This window comes from Manis pentadactyla, chromosome 1 (genome assembly GCF_030020395.1).
Source record: "Manis pentadactyla isolate mManPen7 chromosome 1, mManPen7.hap1, whole genome shotgun sequence".
Lineage (NCBI taxonomy): Eukaryota > Metazoa > Chordata > Mammalia > Pholidota > Manidae > Manis > Manis pentadactyla.
Genome location: NC_080019.1, coordinates 136,946,596 through 136,971,243, shown reverse-complemented (window position 1 = coordinate 136,971,243; position 24,648 = coordinate 136,946,596).

Here is a 24,648-nt window from a genome sequence, read left to right as displayed (position 1 = left end):
GATAATTTAGAAAATACTGATTTGAGTAGTACAGATAATCAAATCCTTCAATAAAAGCATACCTTTGGCTTAGAGAAGACATTTTTTAAAGTGTTTAATTTTACCCTTTCCCAGTTATGATTAAAACAAAATTCTGTCTCAGAAATAATGATGACCTTTTGAATGTGAAGAGAAGTTTCTATCAGAAAAGCCCTACATTTCAACTTTCTTTTGACTTTGAGTGCAAATTCTAAATGAACTCTAATAAGCTCCTCTCTTCATTTTAGAATATACTTAGGTGTTGGTAGAATTAGTATTATAATAGATTTTCCTACTTTTAAAAATATATCTGGAGCATACAGTTAGGGTAGTCAGTACTTTTGGTGATGAAGAGTTTAAAAACAAAATACAAACTAAAAGAACTTTGACTCTTGCTTCAGGTGAAGTTGAGATATTTTCATTTTCAAAGAGAAGAAAGTTCACACTGTAAATAAATTTAGTTTATTCTGTGTGCAAAGCAAATAAGTTTTAGGAAAAGAATGCTGATAAACTCAAATATGTTTGAACTTCAGTCTTTTAACAGAATGATGGTATTTTTCATTGAATGACAAGTGAAGTATGAATTCATACTGTAGGTGTATAATAAAACTAAATACATAAATTTTCTTGCCATTTTCTTTAAGATTAAACATGTGAATCTAACAAAATTTCTTTAAATTTGTATTATGAAAAGTTATATTTTTCTCATTATTTTCTTTAAATATTGTTCTTTGGAGTATGGAGTTAAAATGATGTCCAAAGATAAGATTTCCTAGTTTCTTTCTTTTAAAATATTATTGAAATAAAATGTAAAACTGTGTAATTCAGGTAATATTTATTTTTAGAAAGCCTTTGGCTCATGCTCACTTATCTGTGCAGACTAAGATAGGCTTTTTAAATGAGGCTTCCAATTTCCTAACAGTTCAGTAGAGGCTATGACAACTTTTGAATTCCTCCAAAGAAATACATCCTAGGGAAGAAAAAGAATTGCTGCTTGAGTGCTCGGTTTTCAAGACGGGGGAATAGTAAAAATCTAAAAAAGCTTCTCAATGTCCCACTCTTGAGAGATTCTCCTCTAGTGTATGCTCTTCATCTAGATGTTAAAAAGTAAACAAAGAAACATTTTCTCTCCTCCCATCTGCAAAAGCATTATTTTTTATAAGTCTCACTCACTCAAATATTTATTGAAAGCCTAGCACTTAAATGGTATATAACAGGAAGGATATGAAGGAACAGATAAAACATCCCTTGCCCTTGATTAACTTGTGGTCTAGTTTGGGGGAAAATACTATGATAAATGCTAATATGGTAAGAATAGAGTGCCTTAGGAGCAAAGTAAAAGATTAAAGTGTTCATTACAGAGAACATTGAAACTTTTCATTGATTCAATCAACAAATAAATATTGAGTACTGACTACGTGCCCAATATAGTTCTAGGCACTGGGATTAACACTATTTTATAAAACAAGCTGATTGGACTGGCTAAGTGATATAAGAGGATCCTGGACCCAACCCCATGCCTTCCCCAGCCAAGGACACAACAAATGCACAGCTATTCACAGAGCAATTATCTGTGAAAGAAATCCAGAAACTAGTTGAATGACTCCTACACACTGGGCAAGTGAGAAAAATGTATATTATCACATTATAAACTAAATATCTTATAATTTACTAATTATATCTCAAAAAAAAAATGAAAAAATCATTAGAACCTTTAAAAAAAGCCAAAAAACAAAACGAAAAATTCCTGTGGTCATGGAGTTTTGCATTCTAATGGGAGGAGGAGTCACACAGTTAAATTGACAGTACAGCAGATGGTGATAAGTTAGTAACTTCTATGGGTCAGCTACACAGGAAAGGGATGTAGAAAGTGTAGGAAGTGTTAAAATTTTGAACAGTTTGGTCAGCTAAGACTATTGAGCAAGACATGAAGGAAATGAGAGAGAAATCATTGGAGATACCTGGGCATCTTGGGGGGAGCATTGAAAAACCATTTCTACCAAATGGAAGAGCCCAGTATAAAGGCCCTGATGTGAGATCATATGTGTAGATTCTAAGGACACTGAGTAGGCAGCTGGAGCAGCATGCATGATGGGAGAGCATAGGAAATGGATTTAGAGAGGGAAGAGGGAGTTAAATCACATAAGAGCTTATAAACAATTGTGAAACCTTTTAATTCACTTCTTAGTAAAATGAAATATAAAATTTTGAGTAAGGGAAAGAAATAATATGACACATATTTTAAAAAGTTTTCTCTGGTTTCTGTTTGGATGTAGACAATAAGAAAAGGAAAGAGGTTCACTTAGAAAGCTGCTGCCATGACCCCTGTGAAGGTGATGTTAACTTGGACTAGGGTGGAAGCAATAGAGATGGTGAGATGTGGCTGACCTCTGGGTATTTGTAGAAGTACAGCCAACAGGGCTTGCTGAAAGAATGAAAGTAGGGTGTAAAATAATGAGTAGTCCTAGATGATTCCCAGGTTTTTGGCATGAAGAGCTAGAATCATGTGGACAATGAGATGGGAAAGACTGTATATGGAGCAAGTCTCTGTTAATCAAAGGAGTTTGTTATCATACATATTAAATTTAAAATGCCTAATAGTTAACGAAGATGTAGTATTCAAGGACACACAGGAGAAGAGAAGAGCTAGAGATAAATTTATTGATTCTCAATATATAGATGATATGTAAAGCTCTAAGTCCAATTGAGAGCCAGAAGGGATGAGCAGAGAAGAGAGGAGGTGCAATGTTGAGCACTGAGCAGACTCTCAGTTGGAGCTTGTTTGGAAAGGAGAAGCTTGCAAAGGGAAGTAGGGGGAATAGCCATGGGAAACTTTATCCTGGAAGAGAGAGAAGAAAGTCTGGTAATGAAGCAAGGAGTAATCAGACCACTGCCACTTGCCACCAAAGGCTGCTGAAGCATCAAATCAAATGATGACTGAGAATTAGCCATTTGATTTGTAATCATACAAACTGTTGGTGACTTTGAAATGAACAGTTCCAGTGAAGTGGTAGTAGTGGGAAAAGCCCAAATGGAGAAAGTACCAGAGAAGATGAGGAGAGAAATTGGAAACAGCCAGTCTTAATCCCTTGTTGAGGAGTTTTGCTATCAAGAAAAATAGAGAAATGAAGTATTGATGAGAAGGTGTTGTGTGATTAGGAGAAGTTTTTATTCTTTATTTTTAACAGATGGGATAAATGATGGTTTCTCTGCCATCCTGAATATTCAGATAGAAAAATTACCAATTCAGAAATGGGATAATTACTCTTGGTAAGTCTTTGATTTGATCATAACTTTCTTTCACTGGAATGTAAGGGTGTCATTTTTCAGTCTTGTAACTGAATTTTAAGTCTTTTAGTGGCTTTTTGATTTGTGGTTAAAAACTAAGGCAGTGGTTCTCAATCTTGTCTGCCCAATGGAATCACCTGGGGTCTTAAAAGCAATCAGTGCCCCAGCCCCACCCCAGGATAGATAAATGAGACTGATTCATCCCATAGTTTCTGAAAGCTTCCTAAGGAATTCAGATGTGCAAGTAGCCTTAAGAGCTACAGAAGCAGACTTACTAGAAAATAATTAACAATGGAGATAATAAAATGCACTACAGCATAGACTTTTTTTTACTAAGTTTCAGCCTAATAGAAGAAAAAAAGACCACTACCTCACCGAAGTATCTGCAGTATAGCACATACTGATTCATTTAACTTCAAAAGATAATCTAATAATAAAAATTTGTTTTAATTATGGCTGATTTCAAGATATTTGCTGAATCCTGCAGATCAGAAGAAGAGATTTCTGAAAAAATAACAGGCAAGTAAAGTCAAATCTTGTGGATGAATTATTGTGTAGGTGGGAAACTAAACAGAAAGGTCATAGAATGGTTGGGAAAAAAAGAGGAGAAACAGATTCATATTACAAATGGGCTCCCCTTTTGAAGAATTTTTTCAAACTCTAAACAATTATGAAAATATAATGGTACTATACTTGGTTGAGAATTAGCTACATTGCTTTGGGGGATCTGATTTACAAAGTGTTTCTGCCATATTTTGTCATTTTTACTCTTTTTTTACTGAGTGGTAAAGCCTGCTCAAGCACAAACTTGGACTTTCAACTTGGAGGTCAATGCATTTTGCACCATTGTTAGCTAATTGTATGAACTAAATTTCATTTGAAGACAAAGAAATTTACTTATTATAATGAAAACCCTTCACTTCTCAGAATTATTGAATTAAATGGATATTCTTAATTTAAAATTCACAAACCATAAAAAATTCTTCATAGTACACAAAAATAATATGACATTTAAAATATCACAAAAGTACCTTGTTTTTCATCTGGCTTGTGATTTGGACATAGTTTATGTGCCTGATGAATGTGATGATCATCAATCTGTGGAGTTGTTTTCATATATCTGGGAGAAAAACACTTAAGATTGAATTTTTCAAACATTACAGATAAACACTTAACAATTTTCCATAATTTTTCCTCTATTTCTAGTCGATTACTTTTTTTCTCTTCGGCCATATCTATTTCCACAGTGCTAGGACTCCCTTTCTCTATGAGATGCAGCCATATTTTTCTTTCTCCTCTTTCTTCCCCATTTCCTTTTCTCCTTTTGCACTTTTTCCATTTTCTTGGAGACAGTATTTTGTCTTTGTTTTCTCCTCTGCATTGGTTCGTGATATAGTACTGAGTTGCAAAATCAATTAACTGGCCTCAAACAGCATTTTTTAAAAAAAGGAAATAGAAGCAAATATAAAATGCTGCAGTATATAACATTTTGTAGGGTGGTTAATATTTTATGAAACTTGTTTCCCTTTTATAATTTCATATATGTATATACATACATACTTAACTACACATGACATATATATGCATGTATATAAATAGATAGGTACATGCATGCATATACTTGGCCATAATGAAAAATATATTTTTTACTGGTAGTCACAGCAAAAAGTTAAAAACCATTGTAGTAATGACTGTTAAGGACTTGATAAAACCGTGTGGAATTATTTTGAGTAGCATGTTTTAAAAACTCAACCAAGCATGGGCCACAAGCCAGGATTTATGACTATTTTCCTTATGGCAATTAATTGTTTAAAAATTTTTGTGGTAGCAGAATATGGCCTTGTTAACACTTACTATAATGTTCATTCATATTAAGTATATTCAGGTTTGAATGAGCTCAGTTCATGGAAAAAATCTGGCCCTCAGGGAAGAGGTGAAATGAGGATAGATTTTTCTATATTCATACCCAAGAGCCTGGGCTTTCTCCTCCGGGAGTTGCCTTCCACCTCCTTATACATAAACTTTTATGCACAAGATTTATTTGAAAGGCCATTTTCCTCATGAAAAGTTTCCTTACCAATAATTCATGTACCAACTTACTACTAATAAATATTTATTTGAAAATGAAAGTTAAGGTTTTCTATTAATAAAATGAGAGTGTTGCCCACTCTTGTTTTGGAATTACATATTTCACTCTTTTCTTTACTGTTCTTTTCCAGTAACTGCTATGGGAATAAAAAAGTAAGAAGTTCTATTTAACTTGCTTTATATTTAAGAAATCCATTTTAGAGTTATGTCTCAAGTAAAGTAGGTAAAAATTCTATGTGCCAAATAATTATTTGATTATTTTAAAAGTTGGCTTAGGGATTTGTGTTAGGGATGTTCATGAAGTTATTGTCTAGAATAAGAGTATGATATAATTCTTACAATGTGTAGTTTACAGTGTGGGATGAAATAATTTTATGCAAGGTAAACATTAGGGGACTAAGTAATACAAGACAAGATTGAGCATAGATATTTATATATGTGAATCCCTCCTTAGCCCTGGCCCACCATTCCCAGTTGCCACCAACCTTATAAATTCCTTGAACATATACTGGCAGTGAATAAGCATAGTCCATTATCACATTGGGGTACTCCAAAAATTTTCTTGGGAAGGTGGATTTCCTATGCTTTTCAGACTTAATAAACATGAGCAGAAGAAACACAGAATATGAGTGTATAAAGGGCCTCAGAGCTTGCATTTTAGAGATTTTGGGCACTGTGGACAATAGCTCAGAGGTTCCAGGTCTTGTCCATAGCCATAGATTCAGTGGAAGACGGATCATAAAGCCTGAGGCTTCTGTGCCTGGCTGAGTGCTCCTTCTGGTAACAGCGGTTTCAGATCTCTTGAAGTAATCCCAAATGATCATGTACCCACAAGATAAGGCTACAACCAGATGTGGCCAGCCACAAATACAATTCATGCAATCATAATCCATTCACAACATTTTGCACAAACATGTATATTCTACATAATCTATCTAAATGTTTCAACTAAATATGCAATTAGAAAGAGTTTATGTGTATCAGGCGCTGTCAATGCGAGCTGTCTTTTTACTCTGACTTAGTGAATTTCCAGACACATCAGCATACACCCCTAAGAGTATGAATGTGTACTATCCTTTGCTGTCTTAACTGCCTTGTGTTAGGAGAAGATAAAGAAAAAGAGAGTGGGACATTTCATTTCATTGCAAGATGATGCTTACTGAGTTAGCAGACTTAAAATAGAACCTCCATTTTAATGAGCCTTTAATCATGATAACCTTGTATCATGTGATGTTCTTTAAATTTGCTCAAGATCATATTACACCAAATAAAATTTTAAACTGGTATAGTATACTTTTAAAAGTATATTTGGTTCATATATCACCTCCCACCTATTTTTAGTAGCTGTGTTCTCACTCTGTCCTAATTTCAGAGAACCCGGATATATTTGTATGATTCACCAAATCTCCACTAATCAGTGCTTTGAGTGAACCCATCCATCACAGGAGATGCCCTTTCAAAACTGTATTGACTTGCAACTATCTGTACTAAGCTTTGTTTGTAAATCATCACTAACATTTTTAATAAGTTTTAATTTTTTATGAACTGTTTTTAGTGGCCATCTAGGATTTCAAATAATGCAGAGAGAACAAATGAGGTTCTCAGAGCTAAGAAATACAACAAATGCTTTTCAAGGTTCTGTGTACAGTGTAATCTCAAGCCAAATCATAGGAACCAGAGTCTCTTCAATGTTTCAGAAATTAAGTACTCACATAATGTACTTTTCCTATTGTAGTACCATAACACTTCACTGTACTGTCTTGGTAATTGTGAATCTCTTTCTCATAAGAGACTTTGCAATCTATGACCTCAGACCAGGTCCACCTTTTTCACCTCTCCATCATTTGCACCTAATATAGAGCCAAGTACATTACAGGTATACAATAAATTTTGTTGAATTAATGAGTGGTACTTTGACTAATGGGAAGAGTTCACCTATTTAATTTGTATATTGGTTGGGGCATGATGTTATTTGAGCAATACCAGATTTGCTAACTGAAACAGTAATATTTTGCATGTATACTTTTTAGACTTACATTTTGAATTATCTAAAGGGCTTTGAAAATATCTAGTGTCCAAAGGACAGAGCAAGATATTCTATAGGGTGGATTGCTAAATAGAAAGCCTACATATGTAAGAGCGTCTAAGACCCTTTCGGATACTAGGTGGGTATCAGAATAGATAAAAAATTAGATAAATTTGTCTAAAAAATGTACTTCACTACTATTTAATGTTAAGATAGTAGAACACACATGTAATTTACAAATAAGTATAATACATAGTGCTCCATCTTTTTCTTTTGTGACAAACACATGTATCTGATTTAAAAATTTTTGAATGTCACTGCACAAGACCACCATTGATACATATCCAAAATACCAAGGAGGTGAAATACTAAATGGTGATGTATTAGCATGTTTCCTCTACAATGACATACATTCAGATAACATAAACCATACATTTATTTAAATTGAAACGTAGTTTCATATATAAATACCATATTATATTTGTTTCAGGTATCCAACATAGTGATTTGATAATTATATGCATTACTAAATGCTCACCATGATAAGTGTAGTTGCCGTCTGTTAACATACAAAGGCATTACGATATTATTCACTATATTTCCTATGCTGTACTTTCATCTCTGTGGCTAATTTATTTTATAATTGGCTGTTTGTATCTATTGATCTCCTTCACCTATTTCACACATCCCCCACTCCATTGCCTCCTGATTGGCAACCGCCTATCTGTCCTCTGTGTTTATGAATCTATTTCTGTTTTGTCTGTGCACTTGTTTTGTCTTTTAGATTTCACAGTAAGTGAAGTCATATGGTATTTGTCTGACTTATTTAACTTAGCATAATACCCTCTGTGTCCACCCATATTGCCACAAAGGCAAGATTTCATTCATTTTTAAATCTGAGTAATATTCCAGTGTAAACATGTACCACGTCTTCTTTGTCCATTCATTTACTGATGGGCACATAGGTTGCTTCCATATCCTGACTATTGTAAATAATGCTAGGATAAACATAGGTGTGTGTATATATCTTTTTGAATTAGTGATTTCATTTTTGGGGGGGGAAATTCCCAGAAATGGAATTATTGTCATTTGTAAACTATACATTTTAAATATGCATATGTTTTAAGATCCATTAATTAGAAAATGTGATTATTTCATACAGTAAAAGTTTGCTTATAGTCACACAGACATTGTCTATTTTATTCACTCTCCATTCCTTCTTACATCTTATTTTTGGGGGGCAAATTGCCAGAAATGGAATTATTGTCATTTGTAAACTATACATTTTAAATCTGCATATATTTTAAGCTAACTTTTAGAGGTCACATTGTAGGAAAGCTCTGCAAGCTACAAGAAATGACAGATACACAGAAAAAACAAATAGAATTGAGGAACCTACAATATAGGTGAAGTAGAAAGCCAATGAAAAAGTGAAATTTCCCAACAAGACTCTAGAAAACTGCCCAAATTGGCATTGACAAGGGCTTGACTAAGTTGTTAGTGAGACACTTTATTGGAATGCTGCTAAGCAGGGCCATAGAGGCCAGCTGGAGTATGGTTTTCCTTGGTTTTAATAGCAATAGTGGGAGCTAGAAGATGGGAGAATATGATTTTCAAGTCGTGAGGGAAATAATTATTAACCTCAAATTGAATAAAATTGGATCTTTAAATCAAAAGGACAAACTAAATAAATAAAGATTATTGCAAATAAAAATGGAGAACATTTCAAACCAGACCTGCATTACAGATGAACTGATTTCAAAGTCTGAGATGTAAGAAGGAATGGTGGGTGAATAAAATAGACAATGTCTGTGTGACTTTAAGCAAACATTTACTGTATGAAATGATCACAGTATTTTCTAATTGATGGAGTGAAAATGGGAATGACTGTGGGACAAGAAACTCTAAGCTGAGAAAAGACTGGTTAGCATTAATGCATTCTGAGTTCCTTTATTCAGGAGCAGTAGAAAATATAGATTAACTAGTATAAGTGAAACATGCATGTTAAATTTTTCAAGAAAACAGCTAATAGGATAGAAACAAAATGTTTAAATATCAAAATGTGGAGGGAAAAAACTTGGATTTTCAATGAAGTGATTTAACTATTTAGTTAAACATGCAAAATTTAAAAACGGACAGCAGAGGGCAGGGTGTCCCTGATACTGTTGATGATTTCTTGAAATTGCAAAGCATATCTAATGTTATCTCTGACATCGTATTTGAACTAGATATTAGAGATTTTGTGTTTAAGAAAACACTGATAATATAATTTGTTTTTTATTAAAAACAGAAATTCTGATATGACCTGTGTAAAATTAAGACATTAGCCTCTAGGCAAGGAAATGTTAATACTTATTTTTCATCTTTGGATTTAGGTAATCTATTGAATTTTTCAAATGCATTTTGAGAGTCAATTCTTTTTTCCTTGAAAATAATTTTGAAGTTTCTTGGTTAAAAATGAGGAAAAGAAAAAAGTAATTATAGAACAGGATGGTGAATGTCCTATTTTGTTAGGTTACAGATAATCCCTAAATAATGGCCAGCATTGTTTCTGGATGTGATTCTCTGGTTATGTTTCTTGTCCTGCAATTTACTTAAAAATTTAGGTTCTGAATCAAACACTTTTGTGGTTTAGTGCACAGAGAATTTGGTCTTATGTCCTGTTTTAACTGTGTCAGCATATAGGAAACATTGAGATGCTTGCGTCTTCCTAAATAAATGAGATGTTTTATGCTGCTGCCAACTTTATGTTAATTATTCTAATTGAAGTGTCAAAGTACAGAGTGTAACTGGATTTAGGCATTTTCTAATTGGTCACTTAGTATAGCCTAGATTATCCTGCAGTAACAAGTGACCTAAATTATCAGTGGCTCATAAGAGCAAAATGTTATTTCTCACTCATTCCACAAAGTCCAAGCGTTGTTCCCAGTACTGTTCCATGTTGTCTTCACCCTGGAATCCCCACTGATAAAGTAGCCCTAAACTGGAATATTCCAGTCTTAAAGCCCAGGAAGGAAAAGATACTAGCAAACTATATACTGGCTCTCAAAAATTGTGCTTGCAAGTGACAAATGTCACTTCTGCTCACTTTTCAGATGCCATATGACCAAAGCTGACTTCACTGGAGTGAAGGAGTATAATCCTGCTCCAGAGTTGGGCTGCAAATATTTATGAAAATAACATAATCTATTATAGTGTCCTTACGGTATTAGAAATCTAGCCAAAATTTCAGTCAATTGATTTGTATAAACTATTTAACACAAATAAGTTGTGTTCTATAAATGTTACTGTTATTTAGTCTTTAGTCCTTAAGAAAGTGTTCAGGAACCCAGTAATTGGAATAGTTAGAAATGTTGTTGATGATTAATGGCATGGAAAAATTTTAAAGGTCTTGAAAATTTAAACGGTAAGAGCATTTACTTTGCTTTTATACAATAATGTGCTGGCAAAGATCCTGAATTCAGTCCCTTCTATGTTTTTTTTGTGAAAGGGGTTATGGGTTTGTGTCAGATAGAAGAAAGAAAACAAAAGATGTTTTTCTTTGTCAAAATATATTTAAGTCTTAGAAGATTACTTTAATGAATACAGTTTTTTAAATCCACAAGGTAACTTTATGAATTTTTTCTTATGACTTATAATAACCCTTCCAAGTTAACAGGTGATATGATTGCCATTTTCCTATGGAAGATCCAGTTATAGAGAAAACTGGCTTAGTCATATGACTGGGCCATAATGTTAAGACTGAGAGTTTAAATTTTCTAACTCTTCTTTATCCTGCCCATAGATTATGGGACTTCTCAATTATTATAGCAGATTTATGTAATCTTGATTCATTGACTCTTCAAGGATATGGCTCTCAAATTCTGCTAAATACCTACAATTAAAAAATCAAATAACTATTAATATGTTTATTAATTTTCAATGCTACTTTATAAACTTAAGAAAACTATTGTTATTAAAATATCTTTTCCTCATAATGTTGAATTTTAAACAACTTAAAATGGGTCCAGCTATATTGCCCAACAGTATATTTTGAGACAAATTTACTAAATGAATATACTTTTGAAATTAAAAAAATATAAAGGCCCTAGGAGTTCTTAAAATAAAGATTTCTATATTTAAAAAGGGCCAAAGTCATTATCTTCTAACCACCTCCATTTTAGAAGTCTATTTCAGGTCTGCACATCTCTCTTGACAAAATGTTGCTAAATCCACGTTAGAGGAGCTACCTACTTTGTTTATGCCTTCTGCGTATCCAAATCCTTTTGCCCAACAAATCACAATAAGGGATGATTCATGTTACCTGGTCGGTTTCCTTAGAACAGGACTGTACAGAAAGGCAAAGAATATCTGACAAGTGAGCTCAGTCCATGGAAGGAGAACCATATTTGTTTTATTTTCTTATTGTATGGCAGTTTAGTTATTAAAGGCATAGATTTAAGTTTAAATCTTGCTTTACCACATTTTTTAGATTAGGAGTTGACAAACCACAGCCAGAGGACCCACTGTCTGTTTGGGTAACACAGACTCATTTACTAGTCTAAGCATGGTCTCTGCAGGCTTTTGCACTATGCAGAAGTGTTGACTAGTTGTGCCTGAGACTGTGATCAGAAAGTCCAATATTTATTCTCTGGCCCTTTAAGACAAAGTTTGCTGACCCTTGACTGTGACCTTGACTGACCTACCTAAGGTTCTGTGCCTCACTCTTCTCATTTTAAAAATGTGAATAATAGTCTCTACCAAGTTGGGTTCATGTGAGGATTAAATGAGTTAACTCTGCATTAAAACTTAGCATGGTGATAGGATAGATAATAAATACATTATAAAGACTGATAAAACCATAATCATATCCAGAAAATATAAAATAGAATGTATTTCCTCCTTATTGAGATGCTGGTAGAAACTTATGTAAGAGACTAAATTTCTGGTTGCTTTGTCAAAGATCTGGACTCGTTGTGTTGTTTTGTTTCTGTGGAGTCCCTTTTCTGTGTCCCGTGTAATTCTAACCTCCTGTAAGCCTGTTCTGGACTGTCACTTCTTGTAGCAGGCCTTTCTTTATTATTTGTGGAAAAATCTCCTTGTCTACATCTGGAATTGCTCAGAGGTCAGTGTAAGTATTGAATCTTTATTAATGGTTTGTTCCCCTCAAAAACGCTTTCCAAAAATGCCTGCAGCCAGGGGCTTAGAGCTTGTTCTAAGAGCTAGTCTCCTCTGTGTTTTCAGGATTCACCATTTTGCTCCTGTTTTTCTCACTGGAGAAGTGAAAACTTTTATCCTGCTTGCTATAAGGCATGAAGACTTTTCATGAGTTAAAACAAGTTCTTTTGGGAAAAATTATTTCAGTCTAGTGTGATGAAATATTCCAGACTGGAGCACATTAGGAGTTTTCTGTTTTGTGATTATATGTCTAATATCAAGTGAACTACAAAATATGTGAAGACTTATTTCTTTAGCTTTGTGATTTCCAATATTTTCTTAACATTGTTTTTTAGATTACAACTAAAATATGCACAAATTCTAGGAAATTTAACAAATACTGAAGAATATAAAGGCTACTTTAAAAATTGGATCCTAATCCTTTTCCTCATATTGTGGTACTTTTTTGCCACATTACATATTATTAAATATATATATATATATATATATTCCTCTCCACATATATATTTTAACTTATATAGTAACACCTCACATCAATGATATATTTTCATATATCTTGTATATTGTTTTACTTGATATAGTTCTCTGTGTAGTTTGCCATACCAGTAATTTTTACAATATAGTATTTTAGTCTGTGGAAATGCCATAATTTATTTAAACGTTCATATTGGAAACTTTTGGAAATGGTAAATTGTTACTATGCTTCTAGAGGGTAATTTATTAATGTAATACAAAATATTAAATTTAGATACTCTTCAACATAGAAAATTGCATTTCTATGAATTTACCCTAAGGGAAATAGGGCAAATTCACTTAAATACGTGTACTGAAATGTTCATGTTGGAGTCTATAATAGTAAAAATAATTTTTCAGTCTAAATGTCCATCAGTAAAAGAGTGCATAAATAATTTGTGGTACATACTTCTAGTGGAATGCATTGTGGTTAAAAGTGAAGGAGCTCATTTTTATTTATGTCCATTATTTTTATATTGTTTAAAGTGAAATGGAACAAATTAAAAAAATAGTTCATTTAACAGATACTAGTTTGGTAAACATATACATACAAATATAAAAATCTGGGAAAATGTTTCACAATACCAACTGTAGTTGGTACTGGCATCATGCAGGACTGTTTCTTTTTAATATTTTCTTTTTAACATTTGACAGTGATAGATGGTTACTTTTGTGACCAGGGAAGAAAGAAAGATAATTTCAAAAAGAAAAAAATAAGATTTATTAGTATGAGACTCTTTATAAGTTTATCTACTAGAGTAGGGATTGGCAAGCTATGGGCTGTAGGACAATTTAACCGGCTACCTGTATTTGTAAATAAAGTTTCATTGAGACTACCAAGCCCATTCATTTATGTATCCTACTGTTTTTTCTTGCTGCAACAGCAGGAGCTAGTAGTTATGACAGATACTGTATGGTCATTAAAGCCTAACATATTTACTCTCTGATTTTCTACAGAAAGAATTCAAAAGCTCCTATTCACGCTTTAGGGGGCTAGCTTTTAAAAAATGTTTTTATCAATTTGAATCAGGTATTTACATAGTAAGCATTTTAACTCCTGTTCAAAATACTGCAAATATTTTATTTCAAGTGTTTTGTTTGCCTGATCAGACCCTGTTGGTTTTCATCTCTAAGGGATTCCTGTTCCCTCTTTCTCTCAAATGCCCTGAGCCTGGGGTACTGAAATGATGCATGTCGTGTCCGATGACTTAGAAGGGCTGCCACCATCCTTTTACCACGTTTGGCAATTTAGTATCTGGGTCATCACTTTCTCCCAGAAATGCTTACTACCCTCCTTCCTCATCTAGATGTTAAGGAATACCCATTTTTGAGAGTTATTTGGGGACTTCTATTTGTATATGAGCTATGATAAAGCTTTGAAGCTGTAACACAATGTCTTATGTGGACTCCTAACTTATTTTTATTAAAAACAGTACCTATGTTTCATGACACTTCAAATATTTCCTGCATGTTTTCATACTTCACGTTTATACCAAATGGTTTTATTATATTCTTTCCCCTCTTTACTCATTTCTTCACTTCCATTTTTCCTGCCCCACTTATTACTATTTCCTGCTAATGACTTTGCTTTTGTTCAATAAATAATGTTTTCTACATGAGGTCGTTAATTCCAAGGGAGTCATTTTTGAAAAATGTTTATTAAAATTTTTTTTCATTGAAGTGTAATTGATATACAATAACCTATTAGTTTCATCATAATAATCCAGTTTTCATACATTATAAAATGATCCCCATACCACCTGTTACCATAAAAAGGGAGTTTTTTATAATTTACGAGCCACTTGGATTGTCATAATACAGTTTTATTTTATACCCTATTAGTCATTAGGTATTTTCATAATTGAAGTGAATTAAACTCCTGCTTCCCAAACATGCTTATAATATGATCCAATACTTGGACAAATGTTTCTCCATCATTATTATCAAATAATGTTACTATGGCTTATCTGTGTTTCCATGTTTATCTGAACATTAAAAATACAGGGAGATAGAAATGATTAGTCCCCACAGTATTCAGTTTTCCTAGGCATACGTAAAGATTTCCCAGTCTTCTCTTGCCATCAGAGCAGGGCCACAGCTATGGCTGTGCAAGGAAGTAACATGTCATTTCAAGTCTGAGACATTACAATGTGACTGTAATTTCCTCCTGACCTGTCAACCTTGGGAGGCATGGGCTGTGATGGGAGTTTTAAAGACACTGGGGCCATCAGTAGCCTGGTTCTTTGACCCTATGGAAGACAGTTCCCACATAATGTGAACAAGAAATTAACCTGTGTTATGATAAACCACTTAGATTCTCTGGTTAATTTTTTATCACAGTATAACCTCATCTAGTCTCACTAACACAGAAGTTAGATTTAAAAATGGAGACTCTTAATAAAATACTTGATATATACTTGAAAGATAATGGACAGGCAGTGAGGTAAGATCCTGGAGGAGACAAAAAGGGAAATGTATGTTGTACAGTAGTGAAACATCTGGTGAGACTGTTGCACATCAGAACTTGGATGGCAGATCATATGCCTATATAAGTTTGCTCCTGGGAAAGATGTAGACAACAGAACCACAATAGTGTATGAAAACTGCTACTGGCCATGTGTGTCAAGGTATTGCAGAAATAAAGATGAATTCAGGAAAGAGTTGGCTGGTTTCTAAGCAGAAATCTGAAGTAAAGAGGATCTAAAAATATGGATTCTTACAGTATTGGAAGAGCTAACTGCTTCTAGACCCAAGCCGTACACAAAGAAACCTTACAGAGGCTTTAAATAACATTCAGCAAAACCTTTCAGCTGACCACAGTCCTTTAGGCAAAGAAAATTTTGAAAGTGAGGGCTTTCCACCTGTTGTTGCAGGTAACCTTCAGATAGCCACCATCAAACTGAGAGAAAAATACAGGGGTTTGAGCAAAGAGCTAGTGGAGATTTGGGAAACAGGGATTTAAAAGTGTTGGTGTGTTGCCTGGCACGTGGAACTAAGTGGAAACAAATAGAGAAGCCTCTTAAGTTTTGAGAAAAATGTACTGCCAAAGAAACCACAAGCCTGGACCAAAGGGGCCTTTGACTGTATGAACCTGAAAATGGCCTTTGTGCACACAGCCTATGTAAGGAGGAAGGAAGCCAAGGGGTCGGTGCAGCCCTGGGGACTGTATTATTTCAGTGTAGTCAAAGAAGGGAATGGAAAAAAAGAAAATGTGTCATGGGGGGAAGAAGGAAGCCATACACAGGTGAGAGGCCTTCTCTCTGTGTGCTCAGCAGGACTCCCAGGCTTATATGGGATGTTGACTATATCCCATTTTTCTTCTTTCTAACAATGAGTGTATTGTAACTATACTGGCCTGGTCATACCTTTGTATATTCAGAGAAAGAGTGACTGTGTAGCTGCAGGTGACTTGGCTTTTAAGTGCATAGATCTCCAGACCAGAAGAAACCACATCTAGGTCTGGCAGGCCCTTGGTAGGGCTTGGACTGCACCTTGATATGCTGGACTGAGATTCAAGCACTGACTGGACAGGCTTAAGCCTGCCTGCATGTGCAGGTGCTGATTATGTGTTATGTGGGGGAAGCGAGAACTGAATATTTAGTGAACAGAAGACGATAGAGATTACAAGTCTTCACCATAATCAATTCTTTTCCCTTTGCTTGAAACTTTCTTAACATCCCTTCAAGTTTATGTCAGGGACAGCTTGCCAATGAACTGTGAAGAGAAATGAAGTGCTTCCCTTATGAGCAGTTCTGAGTTCTCTAAGCTCTCTCTTCCCTTGGCTGTGACAAATGAAGCCACAGGGAAGCTGGCAGCACAAGACAGTGAAGTCTCCATCAGCCCATATCCCTAAACCCTCTGCAGAGGTGAAACCCTTGTTAACCCAAGATATATATTATGTGCAAGAAGAGAACTTTGTATGCACTAAGCCACTGAGATTTGGAGTTAACAGTTCTTAAAAAATCAGTTTTACAAATGGTTTTCTATTTGGAAAACTCACGATATTTTTCCAGTAAACATAAGTGTGAACCATAAGTACAAAAGTAAAACCTGATCAGAATAAAGACTGTTTAATATTGATTCAAGTCAGAAGAAACCTGAATGCTCCTGTTAAGCAAATTTTGATTCCCTAAAACTGTATTTCATGTCCCCAACAATTGTTCCTAAATCATGAAAGGTGAATTATCTGATTCTAAACACATTCCACTTTTAACATTTTAACCACCCACAAAGACTAATGCTGTATATACTTTCTCTTTAGTACAAGATACTGGTTTTCATTCATAATTATGGACAGGTAGAAAGCTACAAAATGCTTGATTTAATTAGGCTAATCTCATTTTTCCAAGTCAATTTATTTTTACCTTAGGACATCAGAGTAACTTGTTAAATATTTTATAAGAATCTGAATAACAGTGTTTACATTATGGAAATAAAACATTCACTTATTAAAAAAGGTTCAAAGGACATAAATCTGCAGTTAACACCAACATAAATTATATGTAGGTTTAATGTGTAATGATGAGTTAAGAACCTCTGTACAGCATATGACTACACCAGAATATTTATTTTTCTGCTTAATTATTGGTTCAAACTTTAACAAAGAATGGAGTTTCCTAAGAAAGGTAAATGAACTGCTAAAAATGGATATTGTTCACTGAAGGAGAACTTGGAAAAACTGAAACTTAATTTTATAGGAACAAAGAAAACCAAATCAACAAATGAAACTGAACTTTTAATATGCTTAGGAAAAACACATATCATTTTTGTTTGCATAAACTATCATTTCCAGCTATGCTGTATATAACAATATGGAGATTGTCAAATTTTCATATTTGCAAATGAGTCTGCACTGAATTACAAATAATTGCCTGAATCACAGATGTTCCCCAAGCTTTTCAGTTTAGTTTGATGTTGTCTTATTATCTTGTTTAAACTCAGCTCTTTCTTCAAAGTTGACCATCATTCATTTCTCTCTCACTCAGATCTTGTATTCTACCTGCCCACAAATATAAGACAGATGGAAATAAATAACCTGCTAGAAATCCACTTGACACGAGTACTGCATTTCATGTCTTAGAGAACTGGAAATGGGACTGACTTTGAAATCGGTGAAGGTCTATATGACACTTAGAGAGAAATTTTTTTTTTCCATTGAGTTGGAGATTTCTGGCCTTCAAGCTCCAAGCAATAGGGAATGTCTTGATACTGCATTTGCAGGGTTGATGTTTCATTTCTAGGAAAAGAATGTTTACTACAATTGGGTAATATGGTTCTCTTCTGGTCGGAGGCTTGCTAAACTATACTTCATGTGGGAAAAAGAAAAGTGAGTATCCTTTTTAGAAGTAGGTTTATATTGCTGTTTTGCAATCTGAATTTATAAATAGCCTTAAAAACTTAATATCTACACTAATAATGATTACAGTAACAGATCAAAACAATATTTTTTATTCCATGAATTATATTAATTGCAAGTCATTTGTATATATTTCCTAGTAAGGCAGAATATTTTTTTCTTTTTCATAGCAAATTCTCAGTGTAATAATATTGCATTGGCTGTTTGCTGAAGTGACTTAAATAGATTTTTTTTGCTATAATAATAAATAATAATATAGTATAGTATGATATAGTATAACTCAGTAACAAATAACAGTAACATTAAGTAAATTTTTTTGCTATAGTAATAAACGAGGCTTAGTGATCCATAGTTGTTAAGTCATTGAAAACAAAAGCAAAAATATATTGGTATTTGGGACAAGTTTTTTATTTGTCCCAAAGTTTTTATCCTAAATCTTGAAATTAAAACATTTAAAAAATAATAAGGATAATTAGTGAGCCTATTAAAAAATATCCCATGGAGCTAACTTTAGGTAAGTGGCAGAGAGCTAAGGGTTAAGGAAGTTAGACACCTAAAGTAGTAAATTTTCAAGATTCCATTATTAACCTTTTCTTAAATTCATCACTGATGCTTATTTGAGCATTTTTAGGCAGTTAATTTCTCTGAATCTTTATTCATTTGATGGGGTAACATTTCTATATTTTTTGGATGCTTCAGATAGTTTCACTTTCAGGACTACTTCACCCATGCTCCAAAACCCAAATGGGACCTGTTAGCTGATTAACCTGAATATTGCAAACATGAATACAGATTAAAAATTCTCTTTGGATGTCTTGACTAAATATTTCTACTTAATAAAAACAAGCAAAAGCAACATGCTCATTTTTATTTAGAAATTATCAAAATTTAAACAAGAGAAGCAAATACCTGCTGTGCCTTGGACTATAAGAAATTTCTGAAATAATTAATGGAAAAAATCTGGTTTAATAGATTACTTGAGAGGCTCAGAATATGTCACTTAATAATTTTTATGTATTTACATAAATGAGAAATGCCAAAATTCAAGTAACCAAAATATGTTTTCTTACCTCAAAACTTTACACCTGTAACATACTGGACTGCCCTGCAGTCTCTTCTTCCTGCCCTTAAAATGATGTGAGCTAATTGCTCATGCTGCAGGGACACTTTAAGAAATGTTTTAGGTTGGTTTAGGACTCATTTTAAAATAACTTCTTCAGATGCTCAAAACCAAGTGCAGGACTGCGGTACATCTTTAAGAGAACAGAGTTTTCATAAAAATAACTAAAGAATCAGTAAATAATGGGAAGAAAAATTAGAGACATTTCAATTACTTAGCTTAATGAAGAGAAACTTATGTTGCCAGATGTCACTGTAAGATGTTGAGAGTATTCAAGTTGAACACTGAAGAAATCTTCCTGATTATGAATTGGGTTATGAGCAAACAGTGGTCTTTCTCTCTTTTGTGATAAGGATATTAGTAGAGGCAGTGGTAGTATTAGAGTAATAATGTCTACCAAGTGTTTACTATATACTAAGCACTGTGCTGAATGCTTTACAAGAATTCACATTTAGTTCAGTCCCTGAAACAATCCATAAGTCTATTTCATCCTCATGTTACAGATGAGAAAACTGAGTCTTATAGAAGTTCACTTGTCCAGGATCACAAAGCTAGATAGTTAGACAGTTACAAAGCTGGGACTAGAGCAGCCAAGCCAGTAAGTTAATTTCTCTGTGTCTAAGATGTTTCCTAAGTAGAATGAAGAAATAAACCCATCTCTTATGCTGTTTGAGTAGAAAAATGAGGTAACACATGTGAAAGCACCTAACACATTAAATGAATGTTATTTATCCTCCTTAATCAAGTATGCAAATATCACTAAAACTGTCATTTATAGCATTGCATTTAAATTGTGTGTATATCCTATTACTAAACTATGAGCTCTGGAAAGAGTTGGCTGGAACCATGTTTTCATCTTCCCATGTCTCCTTATCTTGTACATCGTACACACTCCAGTACATAGGAAGCATGCAATGAACATTGTCTGAATGAAAAATGAGTGGAGAGTGGAGCAGGGGAGCACAGCCATCTACTGTTGGTTGGAAGACAGTTGGACAACAAGGCTCAAATGTGAAATATGCTTAATCTTTGACTCAGAAATTTCATTTCTAAAAATGTATCCAAATGAAATAATTGGTTTCAGTACTAAGATATATTTTTAACTATCACAATATTGTTTTTAATAGGAAAAAACTAGAACATCCTAATTGTCAATTCAAAAATTGTGCAACAGGCATACAGTGGAATTGTATGTAGTCATTAAAAATGATGTGCAGATGCACTTATTAATGGTAAAAGAACTCCATGATATATTTGTTGACAAGTATAAAAAGTTGGCTGTCTATAGTAATAGACATACACATGTACATATGAACACATACATATTACAGAATATAAATAAAATTAACAATGATTATATATGGCAAAGGATCACAGGTCATCTTTATTTCTCTGTATTTTTCCTTATTCCTATGAATTATTTTGTAGAAAGCTTATTTTTTATATTTGAGAAAATATTATTTTAAGAAATGAATGGCATCATCAATACCTGGCTTTTTGACATAGGACAGTGTTTCAGCGGACAGTGTTTCAGGTTTTTAAAATCTTGAACAAATTACTTCCTAAAAGAGTCATTCAGTATTGTGGAATTATTAAAAATAACTCCTTCTAGGCTAGTGGCCTCTTTTTGTAAATAACTGACATAGGAGCCTTTTAGTAATTTCTCAGTTTGCCTCTATTCTACTCTTTGTGCTTACATGAAATCAGCGATAGAGAACTTTTAATCACTGAGATAGGGGACTTGTTTGTGTAGTTTAATGATGGGGAAAACCACAGGATATGTTTGAAAACTTCTCTGTTAGAGAAATGACAGAATTCTAAAGTGCTTCATTCTGACTTTTTAAAAAATATATGTGTATACAACAATATTAAATGGGTAGATTTGTTTCTATTTCAGAGAAATATCAACAATGGAGCACTTGGTTCTAAGCAGGTTGGCTGTCAGCCTACTGGAGGAAGAAGTTATTTTATAAAAAATAAAAAATAAAAATCTTCCATATTCCATCTGTGGGTTGAGTGGAGTCTTGACAACTGTTGTTTGTCATATGGACAGAATGAGATACGGAAAGACAGACCTGAGGAAGGCAGTCAATATGGACAAGTGTGCATATGATTTACGAGTGTTTCAGTAAATGTGATTCTAGAGATCAAGAGTGAGGTCAGAATACAGGATTTCAGGAAATCTAGCCTCTTAGGGTAGCTGTAGAATAATTTTTGAACATTCATTTTTAATTTTAGGAGTTTTAAATTATTGCAAATGTGTCTCCCGTAGTAAGGGTTTGGGTAAAATTGAACATGGTTGCCCTCTCCCCTGTCCTCAAAGGGAATTTCTTTCTTGGCTTATTGTTGCTCATTATGATCTTTGAAGTTGAGCATTCCAAAATGAACTGAGACAACTAGAACACAGAGTAACTGTGAGCAGGGCTTGGATGAATTTTACGACAATGGTGGTTATCGTTTACATAATTCCATTTTTCTCAGTAAAGTCTGTAATTACAGTTTTTATAAAACTATTTTTCTCACAGAATAAATTTCTACATAAAGAATTAAAATCTAGTTTTGGTTATTAGACCAATGGGATTCAACACTGGAGGCCACCATGTCTCTTTTATTATATGAAATAAGTGGAATTTAGCCTACAGTAGGGTTTGTGATTATTCAGCTCCTCCAAAAGCAGCTCCTGACTTTGATTTTGAAAAACACATTAATATTAATTTTGTTACTTGAACATTTGCTTTTCATATAACAGAATCCACATGCTTGGTTAAGGCCAGCATATGCTGTTTATTATGCAGGTTTATCTGTTCCTGATGATACAGCACATAAATCAAATCTAAATTAAACCAACACCACGTCTCTCCATGCCATGATATTTGGGAATGAGTTTGTTTGCTAAGAAGTCATGAGGAAGAATAAAATACTTTTGCTCATTGAATATGACACAATAGAATTCCTTGTGAGATACTCTGATTGTTCTCAGTAGTAGCACTATTACCAATCAGGAACTTTAGATATTTCCATTGTAAGTCCTCCTGTTTATGGAGTTATATTACTTAACTTTTGAAATTTTTCTAGTAGTTGCAATGACTTTATAGGCAACATGAAGTTAAAAAAAATTAAAATTGGTTTAGTGAAACTAAATGTTTTTTACGTGATTGTTTGGTTTTCAGATTGGGGATAGAGGATACAACATAATAAAATACATGTTTAAAAAGGTTTGGGGGCCATTTTTATTCATCTTCAGTGGAATAAAATATTGGTTGCAACAAAATTCAGATAGATTTTTGGGGCATTTCTTATGTGCAAATGGTTTATTAATTCCAGAACTAAGGGAATACAGAGAGACATCTTTGTTAGTGGTTTTTAAATTGCCTTTATAACCAAACCACTTATTTTTATATTGAGCTGTACTGAGGAGAACTTTTTGTGACAATTTCTCATGTTTCCATATTCTTTATGGAATGTGGAAATATTTATTGAGCTCATAAGTGCAATATGCTGTTCCTTGGAGATCATAGGCTTGATCTCAAGACACTCAAACTCTGATCTGAATGCAGACCTATCGGCAAACCAACTTGCTCAATAGACCAGCATATTTATTTATTATGATTATTTTAAATTTTTTATTAAGGTATGATTTATATACACTCTTATGAAGGTTTCACATTAAAAAACAATGTGGTTACTACATTTACCCATATTATCAAGTCCCCATCCATAACCCAATGCAGTCACTGTCCATCAGTGCAGCAAGATGCCACAGATTCACTATTTGCCTTCTCTGTGCTACACTGCTCTCCCTGTGATCCCCCACATGATGTATACTAAACATAATATCCCTCAATCCCCTTATCCCTCTCTCCCCACTCACTCTCCCATACCCCTCCCCTTTGGTAACCACTAGTTCATTCTTGCAGTCCCTGAGTCTGCTGCCATTTTGTTCTTTCAGTTTTGCTTCATTGTTATACTCCACAAATGAGGGAAATCATTTGGTGCTTGTCTTTCTCCACCTGGCTTATTTCACTGAGCATAATACCCTCCAGCTCCATCCATGTTGTTGCAAATGGTAGGATTTGTTTCTTTCTTATGGCTGAATAGTATTCCATTATGTATATGTACCACTTCGTAATCTGTTCATCTACTTAATGGACACTTAGATTGCTTCCATATCTTGGCTGTTGTAAAAAGTGCTGTGATAAACATAGGGGTGCATATGTCTTTTTGAATCTGAGAAGTTGTATTCTTTGGGTAAATTCCAAGGAGTGGGATCCTGGGTCAAATGGTATTTCTATTTTTAGTTTATTGAGGAACCTCCATATTGCTTTCCACAATGGTTGAACTAGCTTACTTTCCCACCAGCAGTGTAGGAGGGTTCCCCTTTCTCCGCATCCTAACCAGTATTTGTTGTTCTTAGTCTTTTCTATGCTGGCCATCCTTACTGGTGTGAGGTGGTATCTCATTGTGGTTTTAATTTGCATTTCCCTTATCATTAGTGATGTGGAGCATCTTTTCATGTGTCTGTTGGCCATCTGAATTTCTTCTTTGGGGAACTGTCTCTTCATATCCTCTGCCCATTTGTTAATCGGGTTACTTGCTTTTTTGGGTATTGAGGCATGTAAGTTCTTTATATATTTTGGATGTTAACTCCTTGTCAGATATGTCATTTACAAATATATTCTCCCATACTGTAGGATGCCTTTTTTTTCTGTTGATGATGCCCTTTGCCATACAAAAACTTTTTAGTTTGATGTAGTCCCATTAGTTCATTTTTGCTTTTGTTTTCCTTTCTCAAGGAGATGCATTCAGGAAGAAGTTGCTCATGCTTATATTCAGGAGATGTTTGCCTATGTTGTCTTCTAAGAGTTTTATGGTTTCATAACTTACATTCAAGTCTTTAATCCATTTCAAGTTTACTTTTGTGTATGGGGTTAAACAATAATCCAGTTTCATTCTCTTGCATGTAGCTGTCCTGTTTTGCCAACACCAGCTGTTGAAGAGGCTGTCATTTCCCCAATGTATATCCATGGCTCCTTTATCATATATTAATTGACCATATATGGTTGGGTTTATATCAGGGTTCTC